Source organism: Dendrobates tinctorius, unplaced genomic scaffold (assembly GCF_039654945.1).
Source record: "Dendrobates tinctorius isolate UK_male_01 unplaced genomic scaffold, ASM3965494v1 ptg000125l, whole genome shotgun sequence".
NCBI classification, from domain to species: Eukaryota; Metazoa; Chordata; class Amphibia; order Anura; family Dendrobatidae; genus Dendrobates; species Dendrobates tinctorius.
This window is the reverse complement of record NW_027361793.1, coordinates 8,172,195-8,186,946: the sequence shown is the minus strand read 5'-3', so window position 1 is coordinate 8,186,946 and position 14,752 is coordinate 8,172,195.

Here is a 14,752-nt window from a genome sequence, read left to right as displayed (position 1 = left end):
CCTAACCCTAACCCTAACCCTAACAATAACCCTAAACCCCCTTAACTAACCCTAACTCTAACCCAAACCCCTAAATTCCATGGTTAACAAAAAAAAAACGCATGTGCAAAAAAACGCATACATAAGCATGCCAATGCGCACATATGCGCACCCATAGACTTATATTGGGTGTCTTGCTGTAAAAAAACGCATTGCGCGCATGCGTTTTTTTGAGGCAAATCGGACGCACAAAAAATGCAACAAGTTGCATTTTGTGCGCCCGAGCGCATACCGCAAAAAAACGCATGTGCGGTAAAACGCGTACAAACGCATGTGTATGCGCACATAAGCGCATCCCATGCAAAGTATAGGAAAAAAAAACGCATGCGCTATTTAGCGCTAAATTACCGCAAAAAAAATGCAAATGTGAAACCAGCCTTAGTCTGTAAATACAGTCTATCCTAGCGCATGGCCGAGCGTCCATGCAAACTTTTTATACCCGCAAGCGTCCGGGACCTTCCTGGCTTTTCGGATGGGCCAATCCGAACACGAGGAGGACATGAGCACGTGACCTTCGATCTCCAATGGGAGATCACTCCACGGGCATGCACAGTGGCCTGATATGGGGACTTAGTCCCTGGAAAATCTCGCTGCTGAGCAGCATGTATTGTCATAGATGTGCCAGAGGTGGCAGAAGCAAGCAAACCCATGGAGCTGGTCTGGGCAGAGCGCCTGGACCGACGAGTTTGCTGAGCAACCTCCTCTGCGACTGGAGAGGAATGGGAGACCGCTGGAAGTAAGGCTCGGGATTCTCGCTGTGCAGCGACAGAAATCCAACGCCTAACATTACCCCCCCTCCTAGGGCCCCTCCCCCTCTGAGCCTCACTCTGCTCAAATTCCGCAATAAGAAGAAGAGCGTGGATGTTCTCCACCGGCTCCCAGATCCGAGCCTCTGGACTATGACCCTTCCAATCCACCAAGTAAAACTTTTTGCCCCGCATCATCTTGCATCCCACGATGGCATTGACCTCAAACTCGTCTGATGACAGGTCTGATGTCCCAGCAGATGGCTCAGAAAACCGGGACATGTGCACCGGCTTAAGGAGAGACACATGAAATGTGTCCGAGATAGCCAAGTGTGGTGGAAGAGTCAGGCGGTAGACCACAGGGTTGATCTGCTCGAGGACCTTGAAAGGGCCAATATAGCACGGTGCAAACTTAGCGGATTCCACCCGCAGCCTGATGTTTCTAGCGGAGAGCCACACTAAGTCGCCAGGAGCGAAGGTCAGAGCCGGGCGCCGGCGAGTGTCAGCGGAGGACCTCATTCTCTCCTTGGAGGCCCGGATAGCATCCTGCGTGCGATTCCAAATGTCACGTGCCTCCACCACCCAGTCTGCCACCCTAGAGTCGGTGGACGACACGGGCATGGGCACTGGGATGCGCGGATGCTGGCCGTAATTTAAGAGGAATGGGGTCTGACCGGTGGAGTCGGCCACAGCGTTGTTCAAGGCGAACTCCGCCCATGGCAGCAAGGGTGCCCAATCATCCTGCCTGGCCAAGACAAAATGTCGCAGATATGTCACCAGGGTCTGGTTGGCTCTCTCAACCAATCCGTTCATCTCGGGATGATTGGCCGAGGAGAGATTTAGCTCTATGCTGAGCAGAGAACAGAGCTCTCTCCAGAACCGAGACACAAACTGAGGACCCCGGTCGCTGACAATCTTATCCGGCATGCCGTGCAGGTGGAAAACATGTTTAATAAACAACGCTGCCAGGCCCCGTGCCAAAGGTAGCCGAGAGAATGGTAGCAGATACACCATCTTGGAGAAATGATCGGTGACCACCCAAATGACGGTACTGCCACTGGACTTGGGCAGACCCACCACAAAGTCCATACCGACATCTCCCAGGGCCTGTCAGCAACCAGCAGAGGGTAGAGTAACCCAGCGGGCCGCTGTCAAGAGGGCTGATTCTGGGCGCAAGAGACGCACGCCCATATATAGTCCCTGATGTCATGTTCCATATGCGGCCACCAGTACGTCCTCGCCAGAAGCTCAGAGGTCCGTTTGGTCCCAAAATGTCCACCCAGCCTGGATGAATGAGCCCAAGAGAGGACCTCCGGTCGCAGATGGGCAGGGACAAAAGTCTTGCCCGGAGGTACAGACTCGAGGGTGACCGGAGCCACGGTCCTCAGGCTCTCAGACAGGACTATGAGCCGAGGCTCCTCCTCCGATGACAGCATGGAGCGGGACAAAGCATCGGCCCAGACGTTCTTCTTCCGGGAGAGAAAATGCATGGTGAAGTGGAAACGGGAGAAGAACAAGGACCATCTGGCCTGGCGAGAATTCAGCTGTTTGTAAATAGACCAAATTCTTGTGGTCGGTGAACACCTGGAAAGGGTGGCGAGCCCCCTCCAGGAGGTGTCTCCACTCTGAAAAAGCCAACTTCATTGCTAGCAACTCCCTGTCCCCGATGTAATAATTCCTCTCCGCCAGTGTGAAGATCTTGGAGAAGAAGAAGCATGGGTGCTTCCGACCTTGCGAGTCCTTCTGGAACAGGACCGCTCCAGCACCGACAGAAGAGGCATCCACCTCCAGAATGAAAGGCTTATCTACATCGGGGTGATGTAGAATGGGAGCGCTAGCGAAATGGGACTTAATGGAGGAGAAAGCCTTGGAGACCGGTTCCGACCACAACTTGTGGTTTGCACCCTTCTTGGTGAGGGCTACCAAGGGTGCTACCAAAGTCGAGAAGTGGTGGATGAATTGGCGATAGTAATTTATGAACCCCATAAAGCGCTGCACCGCTTTGAGAGAATGAGGTTCCTGCCAATCCATCACCGCCTGTAGCTTGGCAGGATCCATGGCCAATCCCCGGGCGGAGATGATATAGCCCAGGAAAGGCAAGGACTCCTGCTCAAACACACACTTCTCCAACATGGCATAGAGGGAGTTTGCCCGCAGGCGATCGAAAACTTTGCAAACATCTCTCCGTTGGGAGTCAGTATCTGGTGAGTAGATGAGAATATCATCCAGATAGACTATAACCGAGGTGGTAAGCTTATCCCGGAAGATATCGTTCACAAAGTCTTGGAAGATGGCCGGGGCATTACAGAGGCCGAAGGGCATCACCAGGTATTCATAGTGCCCATCCCTGGTGTTAAATACCATCTTCCATTCGTCCCTATCATGGATGTGAATCAAGTTGTAAGCCCCCTGCAGATCAAGTGTGGAAAACACCCTCGCTCCCTGTAGCCTATCAAACAGCTCTGATATCAGGGGCAGAGGATACTTATTCTTAACGGTGATGGCGTTAAGACCCCTGTAATCAATGCAAGGACGTAGTTCCCCACTCTTCTTCTGGACGAAGAAGAATCCCGCCCCCGCTGGTGACACTGACTTCCTAATGAATCCTCTTGCCAGATTCTCCCTGATGTATTGAGACATGGCCTCTGTCTCCGGGAGAGATATGAGATAGACTCGACCCCGGGGAGGCTCAGCACCAGGCAAGAGGTCAATAGGACAGTCATAGGGGCGATGCGGTGGAAGGGTCTCCGCCGCCTTTTTGGAGAACACGTCCGCATACTGTCGATAGTGTTTGGGGAGCGAGGAGAGATCTGCAGGAACCTCGGTGGAGGCAACCTGAATGCACTCCCTCAGACATCTACCCTCACATGATTTACTCCAACCAATAATCCTCCCTGAGGACCACTCTTTATGGGGGAGTGGAACCACAACCAGGGGACCCCTAGAAGTACCTGGTCAATACCCTCGGGCATGACGAGGAGGGATATCGTCTCCTAATGAGATGGAGCCACAGAGAGTAACAAGGGGGCAGTCTGGTGGGTTATCTGTGAGGGTAGAGTGGTGCCGTTCACCACTCTGACGGTGACTGGTGTAGACATAGGGGTATTGCGTGCCGTTGAGCGAAGGCTGATGACATAAAATTGCCCTCTGCCCCAGAATCCACGCAAACCTCCACTGCCAGAGTGGAAGAACCAAACCCAAGTGTCCCCTTAAAGGACAACTTGGAGGAAAATGCTACGGATTCTAGTGAGCCGCCTCCTACAGCCACTAGGGGCGAGCGTCTTCCCAGCTGCTATGGGCACTGGTTGGCAAAGTGACCGGACTGCCGGCAACCATGACAGATCACAGGGGCTCGCGCGGGCCAGGGCCTGGATCCCTCGCGGGAAGCCCCCGACGCTCGGACGCCCGATCGGGAGGTTCCAGAGGTTTAGGAAAACTGGGTGCCAACCTAAACCTCTGCCTACACTGGGTCCGCTCCAACCTTCGCTCGGCAAAGCGAAGGTCTATACGGGTGGAGACGGTGATAAGCTCCTCCAGTGTAGTAGGAATCTCCCTGGTGGCCAGGGCGTCCTTCACATGGCCAGCCAAACCTCTCCAGAATGCCGGAATGAGGACCTTATCTGGCCACTCTAACTCCGAGGCCAGCGTCCGGAACTGGATGGCAAAGTGGCTGACCGTGGACGAACCCTGTGACAATGCCAGCAGCCAGAGCGCAGTGTCATGGGTGACTCGCGATCCCAGGAAGACATGCTTCAGAGTGTCCAGAAACTGAGAGGCACTCTGCACCACATCATCACCACGCTCCCACAGTGGTGTGGCCCACTCCAAAGCCCTGCCCAACAAGAGGGAAATAATAAATCCCACTTCGGCCCGCTCGGAGGGGAATCATGCTACCAGCAGCTCCAGCTGTATCGAGCACTGGCTCACGAAACCCCTACAAGAGGCACTATCACCCGAGAACTTCTCGGGCAGTGGGAGGCGGGACAAAGTCGGGGCAAGGATGGCAGTGGTCACACGGGAGACAGCCTCTGTGGCTGCCTGAACAGCGACCGCAGTAACATCCGCAGCTGAGGCTGGATACTCGAGAGCCGCCAACCTGCCCTGCAGCTGCCGGATGTACTGCAGCAGTCGTTGTTCGTCCGCCATTACTAGCCAGACCCTGGTGCTAGGATAATGTTAGGGCTGGCGGAACGCACCAAATTATAAAATAATAGTAGGTGCGTTCGCAGTCCGGGGTCCACCGTGCAGAGGTGGTACACTGCTGCTAGGTAAAGGCAGAAGAATAGAGCGGCATAAAAACAGTCACACATGTGTTACGTCACCCTGTGTGAACAGGTGCAAACTTTGTTAATGCAAAGAGTCTCACAACCGCTGAACGAAGATGCCGGAACCTGTTTAGCTCACAGAGCCTGGCCAAAAGAGCGCACAGTGTACTGCCACAAAACTCTACCCCAAGGACACAGGGTTAGAGTCCTTCTAGGCCCACTGAGTGCGCGGCGTCGCTACCACGAGCGCCGCTATAGACGCTGGCTATGAAGTGGAGCACTTCCACTGAGGCGTGCCGAGTCCCTGGTGAGGACTGATGCCTGACTCAACCTTTGTCTTACCTACACCTAAGCCTGGGCGCTAGCAGGCTAGGCTGCACAACACATGCGTACCAAGGGTAAGGGTTTCTTAATGAGTCATTCAGCAGAGACATTCATACGTGCATACATCACTCACTCCACATAGTCTGTAAATACAGTCTATCCTAGCGCATGGCCGAGCGGCCATGCGAACCTTTTATAGCCACGAGCGTCCGGGATCTTCCTGGCTTTTCGGATGGGCCAATCCGAACACGAGCAGGACCTGAGCACATGACCTTCGATCTCCAATGGGAGATCATTCCACGGGCATGCTCAGAGGCCTGACATGGGGACTTAGTCCCTGGAGAATCTCGCTGCTGAGCAGCATGTATTGTCATAGTTGTGCCAGAGGTGGCAGCAGCAAGCAAACCCACGGAGCTGGTCTGGGCAGAGCGCCTGGACTGACAAGTATGCTGAGCAACCTCCTCTGCGGCTGGAGAGGAATGGGAGACCGTTGGAAGTAAGGCTGTGCAGTGACAGAAATCTGACGCCTAACAGTGTGTGTGTGGGGACTGTGCCGGGCTTTGCAGGAACTGTGTGGGGACTGTGCGGGCTGTGAAATTTACTTGACAGGATGCGAGTACCTCTTTACTCGCCGAGTACCGAATCCTAATGAGTATACTCGCTCATCCCTAATTGCAATGAAACAAAGAGTGAAAAATGTAAAGGGTCTGAATACTTTCTGCACCCACTGTACACACACATAGCTTAGCTACATACATACAAACAGCTCTGTAAATGCACACACACAGCTTTTCTACATACCCACACAGATCTACTACATAAACACACACACTGCTCTGCTACATAAAGACACACAGCTTTTCTACATACAAACATAGCTTTGCTACATAAACACGCACATCTCGTCTACATGCAAACATAGCTCTGCTACATAGACTCATACAGCTCTGCTACATGAACACACAGCCCTACTAAATAAACACACATAGCTCTCCTACATCTAAACACAAACACCTCTGCTTCCACTGAGCATATACTACTAGAGATGAGCGAATATCATTGGCAATCTCCTTATTTGGCAAGCTATAGTGCTTACCAAAGAAGTTGCATCGGGAACCTGGATATCTGGAGCTCTCCCGATAATCAGCTGTTTGGCACCACAGCTGCATTTGTCGTGGCTGTGTGACAGTCACAACAAACAAGCTCTCCATGCATGTGTTGTGACTGTGACACAAGCAGCTATGGCGCGCTGAACAGCTGATTATCGGGAGCGCTTCAGCTATACGGGTACTGGATGCAGGTTCTTCAGTAAGCGCTATAGCTTGCCGAATAAGGAGGGAGCTGGCGATGTTCACTCATCTGTGTATACTATCACATTTTGCAGGTCCTTCCAGGCATGTAACTGATCACATGACCAGAAAGGTCCTTGAGGTTGTCAGTACCTGCAGTTTACATACAGCTTAAGCTATGTGCAGATTTTGGTAGTTTTCTCTCAGTCTGATCTGTGCCACTGGATAGTCCTCTCAGTGATTGGAAAAAACACTATGTTGACATTCTCCTTGATCATAGGAAGCTGCCTCTGGACATTTTATAACTTGTGGAGTATGGTTCTTGCTAAAAAGTTGCTAACTAACAAATTAACCAACAGTATGTGTGCATATACAGTACACATGCATACATTGTAAAAAGATGAATATCTGAATTCATTAATCAGCTTGAAATAGAATTCTGGTGAAGTAATACAAATTGTGACTTTGGGAATTCGATGTCACTTCCACCAGCTTTTTGTAAAGTAAGCGAAAGCAAAAAGGAGAGGGTGTTGCCAAGCATGACTAACAAATTCATCATAAATTATGCTACAAAAGTAGAGTAAATTATGACTTTCTACTGCAGTACATTTTTATACTAGTGCTCAGAACCTACAAGTATGAAAGTGCCAATTGAATAGATTAGGCCGGGTTTATATTAGCGTTTGTGTCCTCAGCATGGTGCCGCGGACTTCTTTCCTTAAGCTCCGCCTACTTCCGCATGCATCCTGCGTACCTATCTTTAACATTGTGTACGCAGGGACATGCGTTGTATGCGGATACGTCCACATGCGTCATTTTGACGTGTCCGCCGAACGCAAGAGAATGTAACATGTTGCGTTTTGCGGGCATGTCAAAACGACGCACGTGGGTGCATCTGCATACAACGCATGTCTTTGCACAATGTTAAAGATAGGTACGCAGGATGCATTCGAGAGTAGGTTGAGCTTGAAGAAAGAAGTCAAAGGCTAATGTGAATCTAGCCTTATTAAGGATTTGTAGGACAGGATGGGCAAGGCTTATTATCAGTAGTACTTGCAAAGTTTTATTACAATTCCTATGTCAGCACTCTAAGTAGTTGAAAGTTTGTTCAACACCTTCATTGTTTTGGTACTAATTTTCACTTTTTCTGCCAGTGGGGTTTCCCATGTGTAAATTTGATTATTATGTTAGCCTTGAATGTTCTACTTTATTTTTTTTTCTCATCCACCAAATTTTCACATGAGCCTTGTTAATGAGTGTTTTGATAGACTGCCTGTCTGTCAAGGAATTTCATCAAGGGAGGCAAGGTATTGTGTATGTATTATGCTGTGTTTCTACACTTTTATTCTTAAGGGCCTGTCACACTAAGAGATATCGCTAGCAATATCGCTATAACTAGTGACGTTATAGCGATATTGCTAGCGATATCGCTGTGTCTGATACTTACCAGCGACCCGCTCCCCCGCTGGTTATCGCTGATCGCGCGAGAACGTCCTGGACTGTTTCTCGTCGTCAGCTTCCTGCGTCGCTTCCTGCTGTGACGACGAGCGACGCGTGGAGCCAGGCGGGAGGACGCAGGATCGCCTGGTGTGACAGGTAAGTAGCGACCCCCGACCCCAGCGATGTCACTAATGAGATCTGCCTGTGTGGCAGCTCACTAGCGACCGCTTAGCGATCTACCAGCGATCCTGACCGCATCATATCGCTGGTCGGGATCGCTGGTACATCGCTAAGTGTGACAGTACCTTTAGGGTCCCATCACACTAAACGATGCACCAGCGATCCCGACAACGATACAACCTTGTCAGGATCGCTGGTGCCTCGCTACATGATCGCTGGTGAGCTGTGAAACAGGCAGATTTCACCAGCGATCAGGACGAGCGAGGATGCTGGTATCCAAGGTAAATTTCCGGTAACTAAGCGCGTACATTACTTAGTTACCAGCTGTGTACCTTGGATACTAGCTCCCAGCGCAAGCACGCAGGTATCCAAGGTACACACCGGGTAACTAAGCTCGCGTTCTTAGTTACCCGCTGTTTACCTTGGATACCAGCTCCCAGCGTCTGCTTACAGCGCTGGGAGCTCGCTAATCATTGCTTTTTTTTATTCCTTATGTCAATGGTTGTACAACAAATCCAGGTAGTAAAAATACAATGTCCACAGTCCACAAGTTCGCAACCTGGGATCGGTAGTTCCTGTTTCCCCGTACAGGTAATATACCAACTGTCTCCCATCTTTTGGTTGGCCCAAAGCTTTTGGTATCCCCAGACATTATAGTATGCAGTCATAGCCTATGTTCCTACAGACGATGGATATCACGACTGTAGCTCAAGGTTACCCCTCCAGCCAACACCCGATCTCCAAAGTCCACAGGCCATCCATCCATGTGTTCCAGGACATCATCCTTGATCCTGTTCCTTTGAAGTCACTCTCCCAGCTGCCTGACTAAAGCCCCCGTCAAACATAGCGATCTCGCAAGCTTTGTGACGCAACAGCGATCTCACCAGCGAGATCGCTGTGTGTGACACTGACCAGCGACCGGCCACCCTGCCAGTTATCGCTGATCATCCTGGAATAACCAGGACATTTTTTCTGATCGCTGGTCTCCCGCTGGCCAGCATGCATCGCTGTGTGTGACAGGCGGGAGACCAGCGATCAGCACGCTGGTAACTAAAGTAAACGCAGGGTTTCTAAGCAGCGTGCGATGTGTACCTTAGTTACCAGCGTGCTGATGCAGGGATCTGGTAACCAAGGTTCACATTGGGTTTCTAAGTGACACGTGCCACTTAGAAACCCGATGTGTACCTTAGTTACCAGCTCCCTGCATCAGCGCCCTGGTAACTAACACACACAGCGGCTCGGCGTCGCTGGTGCTGATCGCTGGTGAAGCTGCCTGTTTGACAGCTCATCATGGATCATGTAGCAACACACCAGCGATCCTGACAAGTTGATATCGTTGTCGGGATCGCTGGTGAGTTGCTATGTGTGTCGGGGCTCTAACCATGGTCTTTTTTTCCTCCCTACACCTTAAACATTTGCTTTTAGCTCACAGAATGAAGAATATTCCAGCAGCCCACCTGCTGGGACTGCATGTGAGACCCCCTGTAGTGATGGCTCCCCTGCGTCCCCATCCACACATTGGGTCTGGTTGCTGGGAGCACAATGGCTTCAGACCTTGAGATACAGAAGAGATTGCTTAAACTTTAGCAATCTCCTGTCTGGCCTTAAGTAGACGCCTCCCAAAGAAGCAGTGCGAAATGCACATCAGGGCAGAGGGACGCCGGAGCGAGCTTCATCGTGCACACCACAGGTAATATATACCCATGGTTTCTTTTCATGTGAGCTTTTGGTTTGCAGCAATCATCAGTAGTCCAGTGCATTGAGGGTTTATTTTGTGTATAGCAGTATTGAGATATAAATGTTCCTTTTTCTACTCTGCATGATTTCATCAGCAGCATCTCTCTTATATTGACAATATACACTATTGGACCTTTTGTTGTTTTTTTATGTGGCATGTACTTTGTTACAACCCATTTCTGCAAAGGTCCACATTTTTCTTTATCTTTTTATTGTCATTTTGGTAATTATTTTGCACTGGTGGTTATATTAGTTTGCATAATTTATAGACAAATATCATTTATTTTTATTTCATTGTATCACTGCACATGGCACTTTTTTGATTATTTCAAATACATGATAAGCTACATCTTTTGGGTAATGCTATTTTTGTATAGCTGTGCAACATGACATCCTATGGTATTAAATCCTTTCTCTAGTGATCCAGGCACGTTTCTTTTTTTGTATTTGTTGTACATTGTTTTATCTTGTATTAATGAAATAAAGTTTTTTAAAATGGTACCTTTTGTCACCATTTTTTATGCATATTTGGTGTTATTTTGTGATTAATTTTATACATTGAGGTACATTTACCCAACTACCATATGGGTTAATTATTTGAGGACATCTTTATGTGATAATATATAAGATACAGCCTGCATGCCATCCATTGCTTGCTATCACTGAATAGAAACATTGATTCCAGAGGATGAACTGACAAGCAAACAAATCACTAATAAAAATACAACAATAACGGTGCAACCGGTGCTTCTTGCTGGAAAAAGTTGGCAACCCTTAGAGCTGTGGACTCTGCTCTTTGGGATTTGGCCAAATCCAATAGTCTTTAGTCCATGGCTAACTCCTCACAGTATCCATACTTAGCCAGCTGAATGTGCATGTGGGTCGCCCTCCCAGGGCTGTGGGGTACTCGGTACCGGGACAGTGTCAGTGGGATGTGTCACAGCAGCGGTGACCCGGACCGTGGCCCTGGGCGCCCAAGTAATGGGGGAATGTAGTTAATGGAATGGAATAGTTTGTGACGCCACCTGTGGTGTTCGGCAAGTGAGCTGTTAAGCCGACGCTGCATGCAGATCCACTGGGAATGATGGTAGGGTGCAGCGAAGGTGTAATAGCTCCCCACAGGTTAAGCTGTAGTCCCAGGGCAGTGTAGAAGTGGTTTGCACGGGGATGTAGCAGTGCCGTAAGGGTAGGAAGCAGACAAGACACAGCGGGGTGCAATTTCTGTACCTTTACTTGATAACTGCAGTCCAGGGTCCTGATTACAGATAGTAACGGAGCAGGCTAGCCTGGAAACAATTCAGGGATTCTCTCTCAGCAGATGGGCTGTGCAGTCTCCTTCCTAGCACTTGTTTGAATGAAGTACTCCAAGTACTGAGTTACACTGAAGTTCCTCCTGTCAGATGTTCCCAAGAACCTTACTTGCACGGCAGACAGCTGTAGCCTTTCTCGGGGACTCCTCTCTCTTGAGTCCTGGCTACTATCCAAGCTGCTGTTGTGCCCTCAAGTCTTAGATGGGAGTAGGGCATTTACAGCCTCCTACTCTTCTGGTGTCTGCTGCAGGACCGTTAGTATCCATACAACCATGGAGACAAGGCTCCAGTTCATGCGCTCTCACTGTGAGGGAGCTCCCCTTTCCTAGCTCAACTTCCAGCTTCTCTCTACACGTCTGCACACTTCACCCTCCGCAGACTAACTGACTAACCACCCCTTCCTCTTGGCATTCAGAGAGCACTCCTCCCCTTAATCCCGGTTCAGAGTTCCCCCTGCTGGCCTGGAGTGGAACTGTACTGCATGCATAGATTGACTGCGAGAGAGACCCATCATTGCCTCCAAGCCTGGCATTAACCTCCCCGGGAGGAAGGTAAAGCCTCTGTGGCGGCCATACTCCTGTGGGCGCCACATTCCCCCCTAGTGCAAGTCAGCACTCCTGGGCTGAACAAAAACATGAGACATATTAACAGTTAAACAATAATAATTGTACAAGAGTTAAAAATTAAAAGTTACAAAAATCAAGAGCTTCAAAAATGGTCCCATGATGATAAGTCCAAGCATCAATCTCCATGGTCCATTCCTGGGTAAATGGTGAATTATGTACAGGAAAGTCTTTGACCACACAAGTCCTGTGGTACAATGTCCATAAATCAAAACTGGCAAATTTAAAGGAAACTCTTACAGGTTACCTGTAGGCACAAAACTTGAAAAACAGTTACATATTTACATTTCAACAGTGATATTACTTTATATGCGGAATCTAACTGGTAGTATGCCTTGGGTGATACGAGTAGATCTGCATAAGACTGGTGTAGTGGGTAATGTACTGGATACACTACTGGGGGTTCTGCAATGCACAGGGATCCTACATTGTCTGTGAACTCTTAGACTCACCAGGGGCACAACAGGTTCACCACTGGCAGGGCAAGGGTTCTCTGGCTCCACTGCTGGTGTGGCATCTGCTACCCGATTTTCCTGATTCTCTTGAGTCACTTCTCCCTGTACTACCAGTTGGGGAAATGTCAACACTGGCACCACTATAGCATCGTTCACTCTAGTCCAATTCGCAGGGAATTCCCCAAGCACTGTGTTGACCTTCTCTTCTTCCACTAGGGGCTGGATGTTATCTGGTTCTTCTTTTCTTTCTTTTAACTGGTCAGGGCAGAACTTCAAATGATCTCTCAATACCGCTGCTGAGGTCTCTCCTCCATCTTTACTGACAAGGCATACCTTAGTATTATCAAAGTTCGAGGGTAGAATGGTATAAGGTTCAGCTTCCCATTGATCATCCAATTTGTGCAATCTTCTCTTCCTTTTCAAGACTTGCTCTCCCGGTGACAAAGGAACGGCAGGTGCCTTTTGATTCTAAAGCTTCTCCTGCTTTTGTCTTGCCTGAGCCAGACTCCTTTCCACGCATTCTTGAACTCTTCTGTACTGTTGCTGCCTCTCTGTGTCCCAGTCAGCATCTGGTGACGTTACTTCAGGTGTCAGAACTCCCATGTCCAAATCAATAGGCAGTTTACCAGGTAGTGCTCTCATTAAGTAGGCTGGGGTACAGTTGGTAGAGTTCACTGGAATATGGTTGTAGAGGTCTACCCGATCTGGCAACTTCTCTGGCCACAGATTCCTCTCCTCCAAGGGCAAAGTCTTCAGGAGGTCAATCACTACCTGGTTCATCTTCTTGCACATTCCATTGGTCTGTGGATGGTATGGTGTTGTCCGGATCTTCTTACAACCATACAGGTCACAGAATTCTTGGAAAATTTCTGCCTCGAAAGCTGGGCCTTGATCCGTAAGCATTCTTTCAGGATACCCATGTGGTCTATAGAAGTGCTGTTGGAATTCTCGGGCTGCTGTCCTGGCCGTCTGATCTTTGACAGGCACAACTACCAGGAATCTTGAGTAGTGGTCCACAATGGTAAGAGCATAGATGTAGATTGACCGGCTTGGAACCAGATTCACATGGTCCAGTGTTATGAGTTCATTTTCCCCTTCACCATTGAGGTCTGATGAACTCCCTCTTCTGGTGAAGGAAGGTAGTGAGGCTGATTACCAAGCACCTGAGCTGCGAGAGGATGACTGGTCGACGGGGATCTCTGACTGGATATAAGGCTGCTGACGCCCTTCTGCCTCGCTGGTGATTTCTCTGGAATTCTAGGAGACCAGTCTGATTCCTGCTCCTCAAAAGCAAAGTTTTCTGCTTTGCCTTTTTGCATTTTTGCATTTGTGTTTTGGTTTTAGTTTGCCTTGCTTTTCTGGATTCTGCCATTCCCTGCTGGGGTGAGCTGAATTCCTTTTTTGTCGGTTTGCTCTGTCTTCAGAAAATACCTGAGTACTGACATAGTCTTTTTGAAGCCTAGCGTCTACAGGGCCTTTTTCCCTGTCAGTCTGTTGGCTCTTATTTTGATAGGGTTTTTCGCGGATTGCAGACAGCAGCTTTCCTATCCTGTCCTACCTAGTTAGCTTGGGCCCCATCATTTGCTCAGTCTATCTTTCTATCTGTGTTAGTGTTTTTTCATCTTGCTTCACCGTCATTATATGTTGGGGGCTGCCTATTGCTTTGGGGTCTGCTCTGGGGCAGTTTAGATTTCGCTTTCTGTCTTTAGGCTAGGCAGTTCTCCGGCTGTGATCGAGGGGTCAAGGGCATCGTAGGAACCCCCCACGGCTACTGCTAGTTGTTGTTGATAGGTTCAGGGGTCTGCAATCCGATAGCTGCCAACTTCTCTGGTTTTCTGGACTTAGCTAGCATTTCTGTTTTTGCCTCCTACGGTGACTCATTCATAACAGTCCAGGGCTACCAACTCAAGAGGCTGTTTGGTGATGATTGGCTGTAGAGGAGCTCTCTGGCTGTCTCAATCCTTTCTGCGCAGGTTACATTGTCCACACTCCCGGCACCACCTCTCAATGGCTTTCCTCATACCAGCCCAGTAGAACCTCTCTCGGAGCAATGCTTCCAACTTCTTCCATCCGAAGTGTCCAGCTCCATTGTGGTATGCTTCCAGGACCATTGATGCCTCTCTCTTTGGGATTATCACCTGCCAAACCAGCTCATGAGTGCGGGCATTGATACTCCTCCGACACAGCTTCCCTTCATAAATGAACAGACTGCCTCTCTCCTTCCACAACTGCTGAGTTTCTTCAGGAGCATCCGACTCTGGACGTGAGTCAGCTCGTGTCAGCAGCTCCTTCACCAGGCGGACTGCAGGGTCACTATCTTGCGTTTCTGCCCAATCATGATGGG